Source organism: Podarcis tiliguerta (assembly GCF_965153285.1).
Source record: "Podarcis tiliguerta genome assembly, chromosome: 3".
Classification (NCBI taxonomy): Eukaryota; Metazoa; Chordata; class Lepidosauria; order Squamata; family Lacertidae; genus Podarcis; species Podarcis tiliguerta.
Window position 1 is genome coordinate 27,153,388 of NC_139536.1, and position 17,621 is coordinate 27,171,008.

A 17,621-nucleotide genomic window follows, 5' to 3' on the forward strand; every position below is an offset into this window, starting at 1 on the left:
TAAGAGCCTTTTAACAGCTTTAAAAATGCCATACATCACACAGCATCTTTTAGCACCAGTATTTCCTTTGTTACTAGAGAGGCAGAGCTGAAAGTTTCTTTGAAACAACAAGCTCCTGACAACAAACCCATTCACCAATTTCTTTCCATTACTAGGTCAGATTATGAGAAGTAGGCCACTTAGAGATAAATCTGACTGATTGCTGAGCTGGTGAGTTTCCTCCAGTCTCTCAACTGGGCTGGGTTTGGTCATCGTGCTAAAACCATGCTTTGGCTAACTTTGACTTGCTGAATGTCCCAACAAACCACAAAGATAAGGTGCAGTCATATTTATATGATCAAACCCTGACTTACACATGTGTTCCATCCACTTGCATTGTCCCTTGATCTTGATGAAGGGAACATGCACTAGAACCACATGGGCTGTGGGTGTTAAGCAACACAACAAACTAGGATTAAGCCAAGGCACAGATGTAACAACAAACCACTGTTTAGGGAAACCATGATTCACAAGTCAAGTTTAAACTTGTTGCCTGGTTTTCACTGGCTTAATAGAACCTGTTCACAGGTTTTGTGAACCTGTGCTTCCTCTTTTCCTTTGTTCCTCCTTTCTAGCAGGTAAACAAACCAGAAAGCTGTCTTTAACCATTGTTTAAGGGGTTATCTGCATCTTCTGTTTACTGGGCTGGCAAGTGAACACAGTGCTGCAAGCATTTCCACACATCCAGCTCCAACTCCTCAGAAAACTGAAGTCTAGAGGTGGAGATATGCTTGGGGTGCTGTGATCACTTGCCAACCTAGCCTGCCGATAATTGGAGAGATCACATTAGTGAGGCCAGAGCACCTGAGATTGTAGTCCTGTAAAATCATTGCCAGGTGCAGTTAGCTGTAGTTTCTCTGCACAGCCAAATCTGAGAGGCAAATGCCCAGCAAGAACATGGCCCAGCAATTCTCTTGAGCAGGAAGTGCAAAACAGTAACAAGCTCTTTGATGCAGTCAAGTGCCCAGGAGGGACTATGTTTAGGCCAGCTAACTTTTAGCAAATAAATGCTATGTTGTTAAAAAAAAATCAGTTTTCCAAAAGTGAAAGGTTTGATGTGCAACTATATGTTCTTGAACTACTTTAGATAGGTAGGCAATCCATGACCTAGGGCACAGGTGCAGAGCCTTTTGGATTCTGGGGGTCAGATATTGCCAAGTGAGTGGAACAACCCACCTGTCAATCACATCAACATGACATCACATAATTGACTGGAGGGAGATTGTATTACATATCTAGACTTGTGCTCAGTTATTATTGTTAAGTTTTATTATTTTGGGGGTGGGGATTAAAATTAAAAAATGATTGAAAGGTGGGTTGTCCCACCTACCTGTCAAAAGCCCTTGAGCTTGGGAGTTACAGCGCAGGGGCATCAGCAGCCCTATCCTTGAGCAAGTTATTCACGTGATTGTTCCTTTGAAGAGATGCATGATAACAGGTGTAGGATGTGTGGACGTGGCTTTCCCCATATGGTGCCTCAAGCACACCTACACCTCAACCAAACACAAACCGCAAAACTGCATGCTTATTACAAGCATAATTCAAGCAGGGAGAGAGAACTCTGTTGCAGCCAAGGTGCAACTGGGTGACTTTCAACGGACGGGCAGAAGCCAACTGAACAACTTGCCATAGAGCCAGGGTGGTAGAACCAGACCCAGGACCTTCACAGGCATCTTCCTCTGATCTCAGGAACCCAATACCTCCTCATCCTCCCACAGTACCTCACCAATCCAATAGCACAGGGAATACACCAGAATAGTGCTTTGTTTAATAGCAGAAGGAAAAGCTTTCAATCTGCTTTTTGTGGGTACAAAAGAGTAATAGAGAGGAGCAGAGAGATTGTAAGCCATAGCCTTGCTGCAGCAAATTCAGGAAACCAAGCTTTTTAAAATAATAATAATACATATTAATTGGCCAGTATCTTTGCTCTCTCTCACACCATCAGTCCCAAGCCCCTTTTAATACATCTTAAGTTCCGTTTAGGGATCTATGTGCTCCAAACGAGCAGCACCGCTGTACTCTGCTTGTCAGATGAGTTCAGTGTCTTGCATGTGTTTTGTGGCCACAACTAGTTCAGCTACATGGTATCATGTGAAACAAATACCCTTGAGAGTTTGTTCATTTGTGCCACTTTCTGCTGTCTCATTACATTTTGCTGCTGGTGTCCTCCAATCTCAGGCATGAATGATGTTTCAATGGGGTCCCCTCAGGATCTCCACATAGCAGCATGAAGATTCCTCAGTTCTGATTACAAAAGATGAATATATTTGAGAGGAAAAGAGCACTAGCAGGCACTTTCTGTTCAAGAGCCTTATGAAGAAAATGCTCAGGGCTGAAAATGCACGAGGAACAAGAAGATACCATCTCTTATCCATGCCGCCGGACACAGAGAGACATTTCCTAACCCAAGGGGCCTGCAATGGCTGTATTTCTTCAGTGGCCAAGAAAGAATCCACAACTGACATTTAAGGCTGCAATCCTAGCTCATTTACCTGGGAGTATTCCCCACCAAATTCAACAGGATTTACTTCTGAGTAGCCATGGTTGGGAATAACTGTAAGAAATCAATGCACTGTAGGGATGCACTGTATATATTAATTCATCTAAATGTAGAATTATAATAGTGAGGGGAATATTCAAATAGGGTGTTAATGAAAATACAGGGGGAACACAGATATAAAGAACGAAGAAAATGGTGGCGGTTCAAAACTCTGAAAGGAAGTTCAAATCCTGGGGTAAACACAGAGTCAGATGCTCAAATCCATTTTCAGTCATATGTCTCAATGGAACATGTGACGCATTACATAAAGGTGTGCATCTAAGCATGTGTGAAGTTCCTTATCTCACCAGCAGGAACAGCCAGCTCCTGCCACTCGGGATTAAAGTGAATGGCTTCCAAATTAGACAATGCAACCTCTAGGCAAACAAGACTCAGCATCTCTCCTTCCACAAATGCCATGGGTGACAAAGATGAAGAGGATGCATCAGACAGAAGCCAACAATGTGTAAGCAGCTGAGTAAGCAGGGAAGCCAGAGAGGGATGGTTGGAGGAGGTAGAGTACTGAGGAAAGTGGATACAGGGCGGGGGGGGGGGGATACTGGAAAGGTACAGTAAGGAACTCCCTGCCACACACACCTTGGCACGTTGTCTAGGCTGCTGCAGCGTCACAGAACTCTCTGGAAGATGAATGTCAATGGAGCCTAGAGATGGGAAATTCAATGTGGTGTGAAAAGATGCAAGGGATACCATGGGCTGAACTTCACATGTGGCCCCTGACTCTTGAAGACATGCATATCTCTTGATGGGTAGTATTCAACCAGAGTTATATTTAGAAAAGTGCATGTTGGAAAAATTGTCTGTTGATTGAGCATTCATCCTGATTTTTGCTTACACAAAGTTTATGCGGAGGTTAGACTATATCTGGTCTTTACTGAGCTTTCCTTCTGGTTTGTTTGTGGGATGGATACGTGACAATGAGCACTCATCATGCTTATTTGCTTGCAGAGTGTTTATAATCCCATGCTTTTCAGTGCCTTTCCCCATCACTTTTGTAACCGCAAAAATAGTCTGTTTCTTTGTTGAAGTACATTTGTTGTGCTAGGGCAGCAAAACACTTTAATCCCTCTCACAAAATCCCTCTTAAAGTGCAAAAGTAAGTTTGCAGTATGCTTTTGAATCCCTCTCACAAAACAGTGACAGTCCTTTAGGACCTTTAGAATAAATCAGCTAGAATAAATGGTCCTGCAATTTTGTGGACCTCCTTGGTTACAGAAAACTCTTTATTTTTCACAACTTTTTTCTCATCGTGGACAAATTCTTACAGGTGCTAGCTAAAATTGTCATAACAGAACAGGTCTGCTGAATTCACCACAATTCCACAGTACTTTTTCCTTCAGATTTTAGCCAGCCTCCACTGAACAAAGAGATCACTTTTGATTTAGAGATGTTGAGGGTAGGTAGTCTAAACTGAACATCTGAGAGGCAAGGGAAAGATAATGTTTTATAGAAAGAAATGAATCCAGCCATGGAATGTTAGTTGGTGTGAATTTTGGTTTACTTTTAAGAGCCAGGCAGGACGTATTTTGTAAAGTGCTTTCGCACATAGTTGTATATGAATGAGCTGAGACTATAATAGTAACATTCCTGCTAAGTTGGTGCCATACAAGCATTTTGTCCGTATATGTATTCGCTATAGCAGCAGAAATGCAAAGTAAGGGGCTGCACCCCATACAGCCAAGTTTTTAATGCACATTATTATTCATTGGGGAACAAATAAAGGAACAGATTGTGCAGTGTAATTATTGAAAGTCACAAAAAAGAATGGAATTGTCAGCTCTGAAGCAAACATATTAATGTGATCTAGGGCAAGTAATTTAAACTCAAGTGTATCTTCTCCCAGTTGGTATGACTTTGGAAATTCGTGAACAGAACCTAGTCTTTTTGAGCAGAATCCCAAAGAGTCCAGTGTTAATCATCTGCCTCTAAGTCCCATTGATTTTATATCCAGTCAAAAACATAATGCTAAGTATGTTTCAAATGTATCCCTTTGACTAACGCTTCCAGAGGTGCTGTTGTGTTATGTCTGTTGCAGCAAGAACAGCTAAAAGTGATCATGGTACAGTAAACCTGTGGGCCATTAAGATACTCTTAGACTCTTCCTCCTCCTTCGCTGAATCTCTGCTGGAAGAATGCTCCAACACTAAATGCCCAACTTCTAATGGAGGCTAGTTGGGCCTTGGTAACACAGATAACTTCTCTGAGAGGCAGTGGAAGACAGGAGTGCCTGGCGTGCTCTGGTCCATGGGGTCACGAAGAGTTGGAAGCGACTAAATCACTAAACAACAACAACAACACAGATACCACAGTCCTGTGTATTGGGACAATCCTGGGTGCATGGGGCCAGCACCAGTGCTGCATTCACATGGCAGTGTATTATGTTCTCATGCCTTTTCTCTATCTGCTACATTGCGCATTCTATTTGTGCATTCACATGATGTAAAAGCTACTTCTGGAACTATAATGGAATATAGTGCAAATTAAGTGGTCATTTCCATGTTATTTGCTTCCAGGTAAAATGAAAATGAGTGGTAAACTGGCACAATATTCCACTATAGTTCTGGAACTGGCTCTTACGTTATCTGGAAGATCAAATAAAATGTGGAAATTAACAGGGAAATGTTGTGAAAATGGAATGAACTGCCGTGTGGATGAAGCCTGCGAGTAAACTCTTGAAACTCTTCATTCTTCAAATGACTGGGAAAACTAAGCGAGAGACTTCTTTGCTCATAGAAAAGGGCAATGAAAGATATTAGCTAGTGAATAGAACATGACTTGGATTATGGTTGGCTATGGAGATAATGAACAGCTACTTCTTAGTGTGTCTTAAGGAATGTTGGGTGGGGGTGAGTGTGGAAACATAGTTAAAACTATATGGAGGATAAATAACAGATGCCAGACGGGAGACTAGAGAAATGCCTGAGGTCAGCTGCTAAGAACATGAGGAAATCTGAAGTCCAATATGTGCAGACATTATGGTAGATGAGGTAAAGGGACATAATCCTCACAATGAGATAATATGGCCTTTTCATATAATTGGAAAAAAAATTATGACAACTTCATTCGAAATATCAAAAAAAATACAGTCAGCATAAGCTCTAATATTAATAGGGTGAGCAAATATTATTATCCTATTTAATCACAAGTGATTTAATGATCCTTATCTGATTATACAGGCATCCCAAGCAACAGTATTAAAATAAATAAATAGAACATTAAAAAGGGTTTTATCTGGTAAGCTGCTTGAAAATATCCAAATTAAATGGTACCAGGAGCAGGCGGGGGAGAGGAATCCATCAATTTTAATGGTATCTAAATATTTAAAATTACTATGGGTGTGCACACAACACTGTCCAGTGTTAATAATAAGTAGGTCTCAAGCTGCTTCTATTAATCAAAGGGGATAGTTCCATTGACTTGAATAGGAACAAAATAGCCCTGCTGCATCAGATCAGAGGCCCATCTAGCACAGCATCCTGTTCTCACAGTGGCCAACCAGATGCCAACCTCTGGAAGATGTGCCACAGATGTGCTCTTGTCAGCTTCATCAAAGACAATGAAGCAGATGAGGTGATGGCTTGACTGAAAGGTATGCAAGCCTCTTATTGACTGTGCCTGAAGACAGGAAAGAGCACATTATCATGCTTACAGTGATGCCACCACAGCATCCTTAACTAGCTGTCCAGCAGAGCTATTCCCGGTGGTGAATGGGTTACTGAATTCTGGTCCAGATAAGGAGGCCTTGGAGACCTGCTGTACAAACATATGAGGTCCTTAGAAGATCTGCTGCTGTAACAAACATAAGAGGTCCTTAGAAGGCACAGTCCCTTGTATTCATGCTGAACTTGATATTGCCATTGCTACACATACTGTGTGGGTATCTCAAGCACATACAGTGAGACGGGTTAAGTGGGATTAGTTTTGTAGTCTGATATGGGGAACGCCCTTGAAAAGGCACAACCAGCCAAATGTATACTTGATCCTTGTCTTTCATGGCTATTAACATGTATTCCCAGGGCAGGGTTAAGGAACCTCAGGCCTGCTCGGCCTCCCCATTTGGTCCACAAGGACATTTGGTCCACAAGGACATTTTGGCAAAGTCACACCCATCCGCCCTACACCGGATGTCATGCATGGGACAGGTAGAGACTTGGGTCTGCCTGATAAGGTTTGCAGACACCACAGTTACCTCTGCAAAACCCAACCATTACTTGATAGTCTGGTTTTCTAGACAGTTTTCATAGGTGTTTGGCAGGCTGTGCACTTGCTTGCACAGTTTGATTTTAAAACATGGGGGCAAAAAAGGGTTTCATTGTGATGACAGCTGACTGACAGGTGGGCCCACCTGCAAAACTTGGCCTGCAGAGGATGAGGAAGATAAAGATCTGGACCACCAGCCAGATCCAGTTCCCCACCCAACAGCAGGGGATTAACTGGGTGGGATCCAGGAGTGATAAATTCCTCTTTGAAGGTGAGATGGTACCCACTGCTTTAAAAGCCCTCTCTGGATCTGTAGGTTTGTGACAAATTCTGCCCAGCTGCAAATATCTGGTCAGACAGCTCCAATAGTGCTTGGAAGAGATGTGTTATCCAAATCTTTTTCAATGTCTTTCGGTCCAGTTTTGGCACAAAAATGACCTTTTTTGGTTTAATGAATGGCCTCTGCCAAGAAGGGGCAAAGGAGAATGTTGGTCTGTGGGTTATTCTGACTCTCTAAGCAGTTTCTGATACAACTGACCATAGTATTCTGCTAGTTTGGCTCTTTGGGTTGGGAATCAGACGAACAGTAATTCAGACTCCTACTTATAGATCCAGTTACAGAAGACGACTGTGAGGGACTTCTGCCTAGCCCCATGGAAATTAAACTGTGAGGTCCTGCAAGGTTCCATCTTTTCCCTTATGCTTGTGTTTGTGTGTGTGTGTTAGTTACCACCCAACTGACTGGGTTGCTCCAGTCACTGAGCAGCTTCCAACAAATTATAAACCACATCAAACATGAAAAACTTCCCTATATTTATAGCTGCTGGGGGGGGGGGGGAGTCATCAGGTGATTTGAAGCATAGTGCCAGCAATATGCTGATGAAACCCAACTCTGTTTCTCATTGTTATCAGTCAGGTGAAACTGCCCAGACACAGGACTGGAGCTCAGAGGTTGTAAGGGCCAAACAACTGAGTAACTGTACTATAACTGTAGCATGTAGTTGGATAGTAGAGTGAAGATATATTATAGCTAAATATACGTGGTGTTTTATGCAATTTCATTTTCCTCTACAATGTATAGGTGCATATGGAATAGAAGGCACCATGCCAAATCCTGTGTTTTGAGAAAATCTAAAGTTAACAGAGTACAGTTGTTCATTTGTGGGAGGGACTAACTCTATGGCTCAATCTCCTTCCCTTTATTTCCACTGGCTCAGAGCACGAACTGTCTGCAGCAGGCAGTTCCATCAGCCTACAGGAATATAGCTCAAGCCCAATATAGTTTTGTAAAATTGACATGTTTATGCTTTAAAGCTATTTTCACTCTTCACAATTGCCCTTTATAGACAATGTAACAACTAAATACATAGTCTTTTTCAGCTCTAATTTGACCTACCCAATGTTTGTGTGAGTGTGTATGTGTTTAGGAAAAATATAAATGCCAAGTAGACCTTTAGATTAATAGGCACCATATTGGTAATGTACAAATCACTTTTAACAGCCACTATTACTTGGGGTGGGGGAAGGAGTTTGCTAACTGCTCTTTAATTAAGTACACTAAATGACCTTAAGGGGATTAGTAGTCTTGTCTGATAATCAATAAGCATGGCAAGATTGCTGTCCCATAAACTGGGGCTGGAGAACAAAATTAATCTGTGCAGATTAGTTCTCCTAGTCTGCTTTGTTTGCTGAAGACTGGTTCAGAATAGCTGTGGTGGAATTCATTCATCAGAGCTGCAACAAAATCCTTTTGCAAATATGGATTCTCATTTCTCACCTGAGCCTGAGTAAGAACAATGCAGCTCAGGAACAAGGGCGAAAGAGTATCTGTATCAGCAACCCCCTCCCCCCCCCAAAAAAAATCAAGCATGAAGCCTCATTAATGAATTGATGGGATGGATGGGCACTAAGCAGGGCAGCCTTGTGCCCTCTTTTACAGAAGACAGTCGTCTATGTGAAGGGATGTGGGTGGTGCTGTGGTCTAAACCACTGAGCATCTTGGGCTTGCTGATTGGAAGGTTGGCAGTTCGAGTCTGTCTGATGGGGTGAGCTCCTGTTGCTCTGTCCCAGCTTCTGCCAACCTAGCAGTTCAAAAGCACACCAGTGCAAGTAAATAAATAGGTAATGCTCCAGCAGGAAGGTACGTAAACAGTGTTTCCGTGTGCTCTGACACTTGTCACAGTGTCCCATAGTGCCAGGAGCGGTTTAGTCATGACCTGGAAAGCTGTGTGCAGACAAACCCCGGCTCCCTCGGCCTGAAAAGCGACATGAGCGCTGCACCCCATAGTCACCTTTGACTGGACTTAACTGTCCAGGGGTCCTTTACCTTTTACCTTTTAACCCTCTATACGAAGGGCGGTCAGGAAATGCTTCTTTATTTTAAAATGTCTCTTATTGAAGGGCTCCCAGTCTGTTCTGAAGATTAAGTACCATAAGAAGGGGGAGCTAGGCCACAAAACAACAGCTATTGGGCACCATCTATCCATTTTAAAAATAGGTAACCCTGGCAAGGTATGAATTCAGCAGCCAGTTAAAATGTTACAGCTTGACGTGCATGTAGACGACCCCCCCCCCCGCCATTTCCCAAAAAGAATTCCACCTGTGGACTGTATTTTCTCTTCATATCCCAAATATTATCTAAATACTACCATTTATTAGTTTCTAATATTCACTAACAGACTCTGGTATCCCATCTATAAGTGTATGTTTGCATTTGGACTTGTGGGACACACCTGGGTTATCAGGCCTCAATCCTGCATTTCCGCAACAATGGCCCTACTTTGCTCTGTGAGCTGTTGGAAGGTGTGAATGAACCCAACTTTTCTCCTTTTCCAACACCCATCGGTGAGGGGCATGTGTGAAATACAAAAACAAAACAGAAACGGTTTTGTTTTGAAGACAGGATGTCTGTAAAACAGTGTTTATTACCCGGAAAGCCCTAACAAGGTTCATGCAAACTTAGGCAGTATTGGGCTCACTCCCCAAGAGATCAGTCATAGCATGTGCCTTCAGCCTCTTTATGTCAAAGGACTTCTGGGAGCTGATTTTACAGCAATGGCATGATATAATAGAGAGTAATTAATGCTGTATCGAACATGTCATTTTTACCCAGTTTTATTCAATTTAATTAATTTGCTCAAATTAAACAACTCTGGTAGAAAAGAAAGAAAGAAAAAGAATGTAGATCTGCTGATTTTTTCCTGACTCTATAAAGATGTATGAAAAGTTGGATATAAAGTGTAAAGAATGTGCAGGAGAGATAGAGAGAAAGTCAACAGAGAATCTTAATTCAATTTGCTGAATTTTTAAAAGGCATATTGCTGGTTTATTATTCAAGTGTATCGTGCTCAAATAGGCATACATATTTCCAGGCCCACTTTAAATGCTGCTTTTAATGGTTTAGAACCAGGTTACCTCCTCCCACATATGCCTATCTGAACCCTAAGATCTTCTTTTGAGGTCTTGCTGTAGATGTCCAGGCCAAGTGAAGTGAGGCAAGTGCTTACTAAGAGGGCCTTTTTGGTAGTGGCACCATGGCTATAGAATAGGCTCCCCAGAGAGGCTCACCTGGCACCTTCTCTATGCTCTTTTGGGTGCAAGTAATTAAAACATAATTTAAATTATGTTTTAAAATCTAGGCTTTAAACTTCTTATACCATTTGTGTTTCGGGGGAAACTTTTTTGCCTGTCCTGTAATGCTTCCTGTTAATTTTAATTATATATTTTCTAATATAGTTTTGTTTGTAAGCCAACCAGGTTATATTTATTGTTGGGCAGCTATATTAGTTTATTAACAATTATCAACATTGATTCTAAACATTTTTATGATTGTATTAGTATTCTTCGAATCAATATATGTCGTATATAAAGATTTTCAACAATTCTTTAACCTTTTATACTTACGTGTAAATTTTCCTTCACTAGTAATCCACAAACATGCTACTATTGATTGCTGCTTAAGGGGAAATTCTTCATTTTTGCTTGTGTTATAAAAACATATTACAGCTGTGTTTTTTAGGTTCCTTCTTTTGTTCTTGTGAAAAGGTTTTGTGGCGTGAAGTACAGGAGATTGACCTTAATCTTTTCACACTGGGAGTTTGGAGTTTCTTCCCCTAAATCTCCTGGTTATAAGAGAGAACCCATTTGTATTTAAGATACAATAAGAGCCTCACAGAAATTCATTTAGGGGCACATTTAGTAAAGGAGCATCTATTCATTTTGGTCCTGGTCAGCCTTGTGTGGGATAAGAGACAATTTTTTTGTTGAAAAAAAATTATAGTGATGTAAATCACTGTGATAGGTGGCGCTGTGGGTAAAACCTCAGCGCCTAGGACTTGCCGATCGTATGGTCGGCGGTTCGAATCCCCATGGCGGGGTGAGCTCCCGTCTTTCGGTCCCAGGTCCTGCCCACCTAGCAGTTCGAAAGCACCCTTAAGTGCAAGTAGATAAATAGGTACCGCTTTCTAGTGGGAAGGTAAATGGCGTTTCCGTGTGCTGCACTGGTGCTGGCTCGCCAGAGCAGCTTCGTCACGCTGGCCACAGCGCTGGCCCCCGGCCTCTTAAGTGAGATGGGCGCACAACCCTAGAGTCGGACACGACTGGCCCGTACGGGCAGGGGTACCTTTACCTTTTTAAATCACTGTGATAACTATGTGAATGGCCAGTATAAGCACACTTTCCTTTTTAATTTATTACTGAAACCCAAACTCTACAATTCTATGATTGCATGCTTCTAGGATTGTTGCCTTTTAGAAGCAACAGGGTTCCAAACTGTAGAAAAATACAAGTCCCAAAACTCTACCCAAAAATCCAAAAATGGAATGAAAATGTATGCAAAATATTATGGATAAAATCTCGCACCAATTGGACTTCCACATCAGCTAATCCTGAATTTAATGATGACTTTAGTGGGAAATGGCACCCAGTTCTAAACATGATCAACTCTGTTTCCTGGAAATACAAAAGACTGCTTAGGTTCTCTTCTTTCGCTATTTAAAGATGGCAACAATAGATCACATTTAGCACTGTCTACTTCCCTTTATACATTACATAATTACTACTGTCGTTAAAGTTATATGAAACTTGGAATAATCAGTTTTGTAAATCTGTAGAAGGCTTATAGCTTCTAGGTTGCTTCTCCTCATCCCCATTGACTTCATTTTGCCAACAGTCCCTCACATTGTAGACAGTCCTAGTGAAGCTGTGAAAAGATTAGACAGAGCACATGGTACAGTGAACTGGAGAGAGTGTTAGGAGTGTGAGTTTAATGCTGTTACTGTTAAAATAGTTCCCTATTAACTCCTTTCATTTCCACCATTAGCACAATTGGGAAAACCAATAGATTATTCCCAAATGGTGCTAAAAACAAAAAAACCTGCAGAGTGACTTCACTGCTTTTATACAAAGTATATACATGACTAGTAGGCTTTCCAGTAGGCAAGCTTAGGTTGCTTCTGTGTGTGCATTTACAGCAAGTCACAGCTGATAGTTTCCCTCCCTTTCAACGCTGCCTCCTTGATTCTGAGTGTCCACGCTTCTAGGTTTGTGGGAGAGGAATGAGGGAAGGTTCACCTAATACAGTGATACCTCTGGTTACGAACTTAATTCGTTCTGCAGGGCCGTTCTTAACCTGAAACCATTCTTAACCTGAGATACCACTTTAGCTAATGGGGCCGCTGCGCTGCCGGCATGCAATTTCTGTTCTCATCCTGAGGTAAAGTTCTTAACCCAAGGTACCACTTCCAGGTTAGCGGAGTCTGTAACCCGAAGTGTTTGTAACCTGAGGTACCACTTTATTACACAGTAAGACAATGGTATGAGATCCCACAGGGCATGGAATCAAGTAGGAACAGAAGGAGCTGGCCTGTGGTGGGAGGATCCCAAAGGACATGACATACTTGTGAGATCAGGTGAGCGATGGAGGCCCAGTAAGGAGCTAAAGCCAGATGCAATGGGGAAAGAGAATCTGCCAAACCAAAAAGATCCATGATTCAACTTCAGAATCCATGTTTTGTCCAAGAATGGCCCAGCAGTTACCAAGCATGTACAATATGTTCTTAAGTGCTGTCAATATTTTTGGTGACTGAAGGGCAAGGATGCGCCATACTGCTTCCTGTAGGTGTCACACATTGGCTTTGGAGATAAGTACATGATGCATGGGAGGAGTGCTGATTGGACAGCAGCATCCCTTTGCATGAGGACTGAGGCTCTGGTGAAAGAGAAGGCATTGGCCCCACCCTCATGGACCTCTCAAGTACTTCTTTTTTATTGTATCTGATGAAGCACACTTACAGCATAACATTTAGTAGCAGTACAGTCGTACCTTGGATCCTGAACGCCTTGCGAGTCAAACGTTTTGGCTCCCGAACACCGCAAACCCGGAAGTGAGTGTTCTGGCTTGCGAATGTTCTTTGGAATCCGAATGTCTGATGGGGCTTCCGCAGCTTCCGATTGGCTGCAGAAGCTTCCTGCAGCCGATCAGAAGCTGCGCTTTGGTTTCTGACCGTTTTGGAAGTCGAACGGACTTCTGGAACAGATTCCGCTCAACTTCCAAGGCAGAACTGTATTTATTACATTTGTTACTCACTGTATACAAAAGAAAAAGTATCAAAGCAAATTAGCCAGATAAGATATAGATAAATAAGGACTTGTCGTGAACCACTAAAAGATTATTATTATTATTATTTATTTAAATTTGTATGCCACTTTTCATATGTAGATCTCAGGGCAATTCAGAGCATAAAATTACAATATAAAAAGCACAAGATACATAATAAAAATAAGAACAAAAACAAACCAATAATCCTCCCTCCCACAACACATTTGAAAGGCCATTGGATGTCAATCAGCCCAAGGCCTAGTTGAAGAGGAACGTTTTTACCTGGTGCTTGAATGTGTATAGTGAAGTTACCAAAGGTCTGAGTGAATAAAAGGGTCCTAGTGTGGTGCCTAAAAACCAATGACGAAAGTGCCAGGCATGTTTCTCCCGGGGCAACAATCCACTGGTGGGATGGGCTGGCTTGAAAAAGCCCATTCTTGTGTGGCTAACCCTCCAGAACTCCCTCTGTTTGGCACATGGTGAGAATACTCATGTTGGTCTTTAAGGCACCATAATGCTCTCTTGTTTTCAGTTGGTCTTTAGCGAGTGCAGGGAATGCATTGCAGTCCCCGTTTCTCCCTTCCAACTAGTTGGGTTTCTAGCTGATTTTCAAAGACAGGTCCTTGTGCACTTACCCATTAGCTGAGGAACTGAGTGTAGAGCAGGTACTTGCTTCCCATGTACATTTTGCATGTTTAAGTTTATTGCTTTTGTATTTGTATGAACCCAGTGGTAGAGTCAAAATAGAACAACAGGATATTAATATCATTATACAATATTGAGAGACAACATGGATCTTTTAGACCTGAGATGATTGTTGATGAATTGGTCTGGTTTCCAAGCGTAGTTTGAAGTGTCAGCTTTGACCTATAAAGCCCTGTACATCATGGGACCTCAGTATCTGAAAGATGTCCTCTTCCCATATGCATGTAGGCCCTTCTCTGAGTGCCTCAACAATAAATTGTATCTATGAAGGTGAGGGTCTTTTCAGTGGTGGACCCTTTGTTGTGTTAATTAAGCTGCGTCAGCATTTGGTCATAGTATATAAGGAGCAGCACCTAGCTCTCTTTATCCTGGGGGGGGGGGGGTTGGTGGTTGGGTCATGTTTGTTGTTGTTATCTTTAGTGTAAAAGGAGTTTTTGTTCTGTTATTAAAACCTTGTTAAAGTTATTTTTGAGTTCCTTGTTATGCATGGTCTCCCCAGCAAGCTCTCTGCACCTCAAATAGCCAACAGTAAATACTTAAAAAAAATAAAAGTCTAAGCCTTTTAACATTTTAAATCATGTATCTAAATACTGTGATCTCCATTGGTGGCTTAGAATGTTGTTCCACCTCTATGAGGGTGTTTTTGTAGCTATTATGAGGGTGTGTTTGTGGCTGCTTTGCATGTCATGCTTTATAAGAGTTTTGCACTGTTCTTAGCGCTTTGCAGGCTGCTCTCAGTGTTGCGTTGTGACTGCTGTTTTACTGGATTTCTTTTAAATTCTTTTTAATGGTTCGTTAGTCAAAGAACTCTAGTTACGCTACAACTTAATAATACAAATTTGGCACAACAAATAAATAAATTTATATCCTGCTTTTTTTGTAACAGTGCCTACTCAAAAGCGGCGATGTTGTTGTTTTATGACCTAATTTCCTCTGAAAGCCACAGCGAAGTGCTGTCCTTTCTGTGCATCTCGAAGGCCTCCCATTTTTATGGCCCAATTAATTATTAATTTGACTCTCATCTGCAAAATCGGAGGGAGTCCGTGTCCTTCCAGGCAGCGCTCGCATTCGCACGGTGCCATCGCATTCCTGCGGCTCTGCTTTCGCCTACTGTAATTTCTCTGCTAATAAAGAATATTTAAAAACTGGCCAGGAATCCTAAATTTGAAAAACTCGCTGTTTATTTCAGTGATGCTCCAGAGAAATGATAATGCAGTCCTTTTCCAGATTTAATTTAAACAGGAACAGGCAAAACAAATCTCTGTGGAGGGCATTTGACAATAATAAAATATTTCTCCCAGCGGGTGAGCTGGTAGCAATTGTATTGTTGCCATCAAAGCTCACGTTGCAGCAGGTCATTACCATCATAACAAGCCCTTGGACCAACTGGCATGGGCATGCAACATTGAGCTCCTGATGGGCACATTATTTCAGACCTTTAACTTCACAGAGAACAAGACAAATGCTCCTGGGAAAGGAGGATTATATTTTAAAATTCCTTTCTCTCTCCTCCCCCCTCCTCCCCTCCAGCCTCGCTTAATAATAAGATGCCACACGTAATCAATTGGACGCTTCTTGCTTTCTGTATATTAACTGATTTTAAGAAAACTGAAGGATGGGTATTTGAGTCTTGTGGAAGAACGGCTGTAAAGCCTAATAAAAGGATAAACACTGCTCATGTCTAATACGTCTCAGTTCACAGCGCACATGAAAGCAAAGCAAAATAAAATAAAGGGGGAAAGGGGGCAAATAGCAACAGGATTCCTATTTTTGGCATTCAGGTGAAATTTACAGAGTACGGTATGCTGTAGGACAGAAATAGAGAGGCTGCGCCTGTATACAATTGTTGGGCTGCAACTCCCAACAGTCCTACCCAGCACGACCAACGATCAAGGCGGATGGGAGCTGTAGTCCAGCAATATCTGGAAGGGCAACAGATTTTCAAACTTTGCTATCAGCACGATTTGTTCTCTTCAACATTTTTGCAATTTAGATATTACTATGTAAGTCTTTCTCGACTGCTGGCATCAGCAGCTCAAGCTGCCATGGTCCTTCCCAGGTCACCAAGCTCATCTTCCACATTTTGGTAACGCAACTGGTCACCACATTTTGGTAACCACATCCTTGGCCCTTGATTAAGGGCTTCTTCACAGATCAGTATGACATCAGCTGACATTTCCCAGCAGGAACTTCTAGTTCAAACTGGGGGTGTGGGGTCGAGACTAAAGGAGCACAGCATATCTCTCTCTTTTTTTGTAATTTACTGCCACCAGTTTCACTTCTCCCAAGACTGCCATTTCCCTCCTCGAAAACTGCTATCATAATGATGCTACATGATGACTGCGTGTCACCCTGGACCATTGGGTATAAAAATGGCAAGCACTAATCAGGCACTTGGAGAAATACCAATAACAACACTGGTAAGACCTTATTCCATTCTTCTTTGCTGAGGTGCCCCCTATTTTACCACCTGCAAATGGGGTGTGGCAATATGTGGTGTGTGTGTATTTGTCTCTGTTTTAATTTAATATGCATTTTACATTTTGATTTTACTTTACAATGTTTTAAGTTATTGCAAGCCATTTTGTGGGTCCTTATGGTTCAGAAAGCAGAATATAAATCAAATGAATGAATCAATCTTTGTTCTCAGCATGTTGCCAGCCACTTTAGCCATGTATGTTCAGTAGGGAGGCTTGGCACTAGGTGCAGGGAAGGTCAGTGACACATGAAAATCAGTAGCATCTTGATGAAATGAACATTTCTCTTGCAATATGCCTTCTGCAAGGGGTATTTTTGTTGTAAGGATATATCAAGTGATCTCTACAAAGTGGACTTGAACGGGAATGATTGTGAATTCAGTGGTCGATCTTGAAATCAGACGGAGTCACAGAATGCCAGTAGATTTCAGGATCTTAAATTTCTGCACAAAACCACTTGTAACTGTGGTGCCTTTGCTTTGTATTTGAAATGGAGTCCTCTGTTTACCAGTGCCAGGGGCTACTGGGAACTGGGTACAGTATTACTTAACTGCCTCTCTTGGATTTTTGCAATGCTGTTAGGTTTCATGGGAGAATGTGTGGTTTCCTTTTCCAAATCTTGGAAAGCCCTTGTTGCTTTTCAGCAAAATATTTTGCTCCTCTCTGGGAAAATGGTGTTTGAGCAAGCAGATGCTCACTGGATCCATTCAGACACTCATAACAGATATCAGTTACCAAGAGGATTTTGTAAATTGGCAGTTGTGTATGACACACAGTGTTTACCCTGCTAGTCCTGGTTCCTTTATTTGGACTAGCCAAATACTATATGAGAGTTTGCCACAGTCCCAATACAGTTTTTATGTGTCAGGACTGTTGAATCAGTGCACCCAAGACCCAAGAAAAGCCACCTGCTGGAAACAGCTGTCACTGCATGGCCAGGGCTATGATATATAGGGTTTCTCAGATTCAAGCCACAGCAAGGAAAAGTCTTGCTTCATGCAACCATTTTGTTAGCATGCATTTAAAGATGATCAATGCAGCCTAA

The 17,621-nt window shown here is 41.9% G+C and overlaps 1 long non-coding RNA gene across 5 annotated transcripts in view; it reads left to right on the forward strand.

Moving 5' to 3' along the window:
• LOC310674305 overlaps positions 1 to 17,621 on the forward strand; it is a 41,870-nt gene that overhangs the window by 7,072 nt on the left and 17,177 nt on the right. For 4 of the 5 annotated variants that reach the window (XR_014509502.1, XR_014509503.1, XR_014509504.1 and 1 more), the window contains 2 exons: positions 2,893 to 3,044; positions 16,373 to 16,519. This is a non-coding gene — a long non-coding RNA (uncharacterized lncRNA). Of the gene's footprint in view, positions 1 to 2,892; positions 3,057 to 16,372; positions 16,520 to 17,621 lie in introns of all 5 variants that reach the window. The other variant, XR_014509505.1, reaches the window with a different exon arrangement.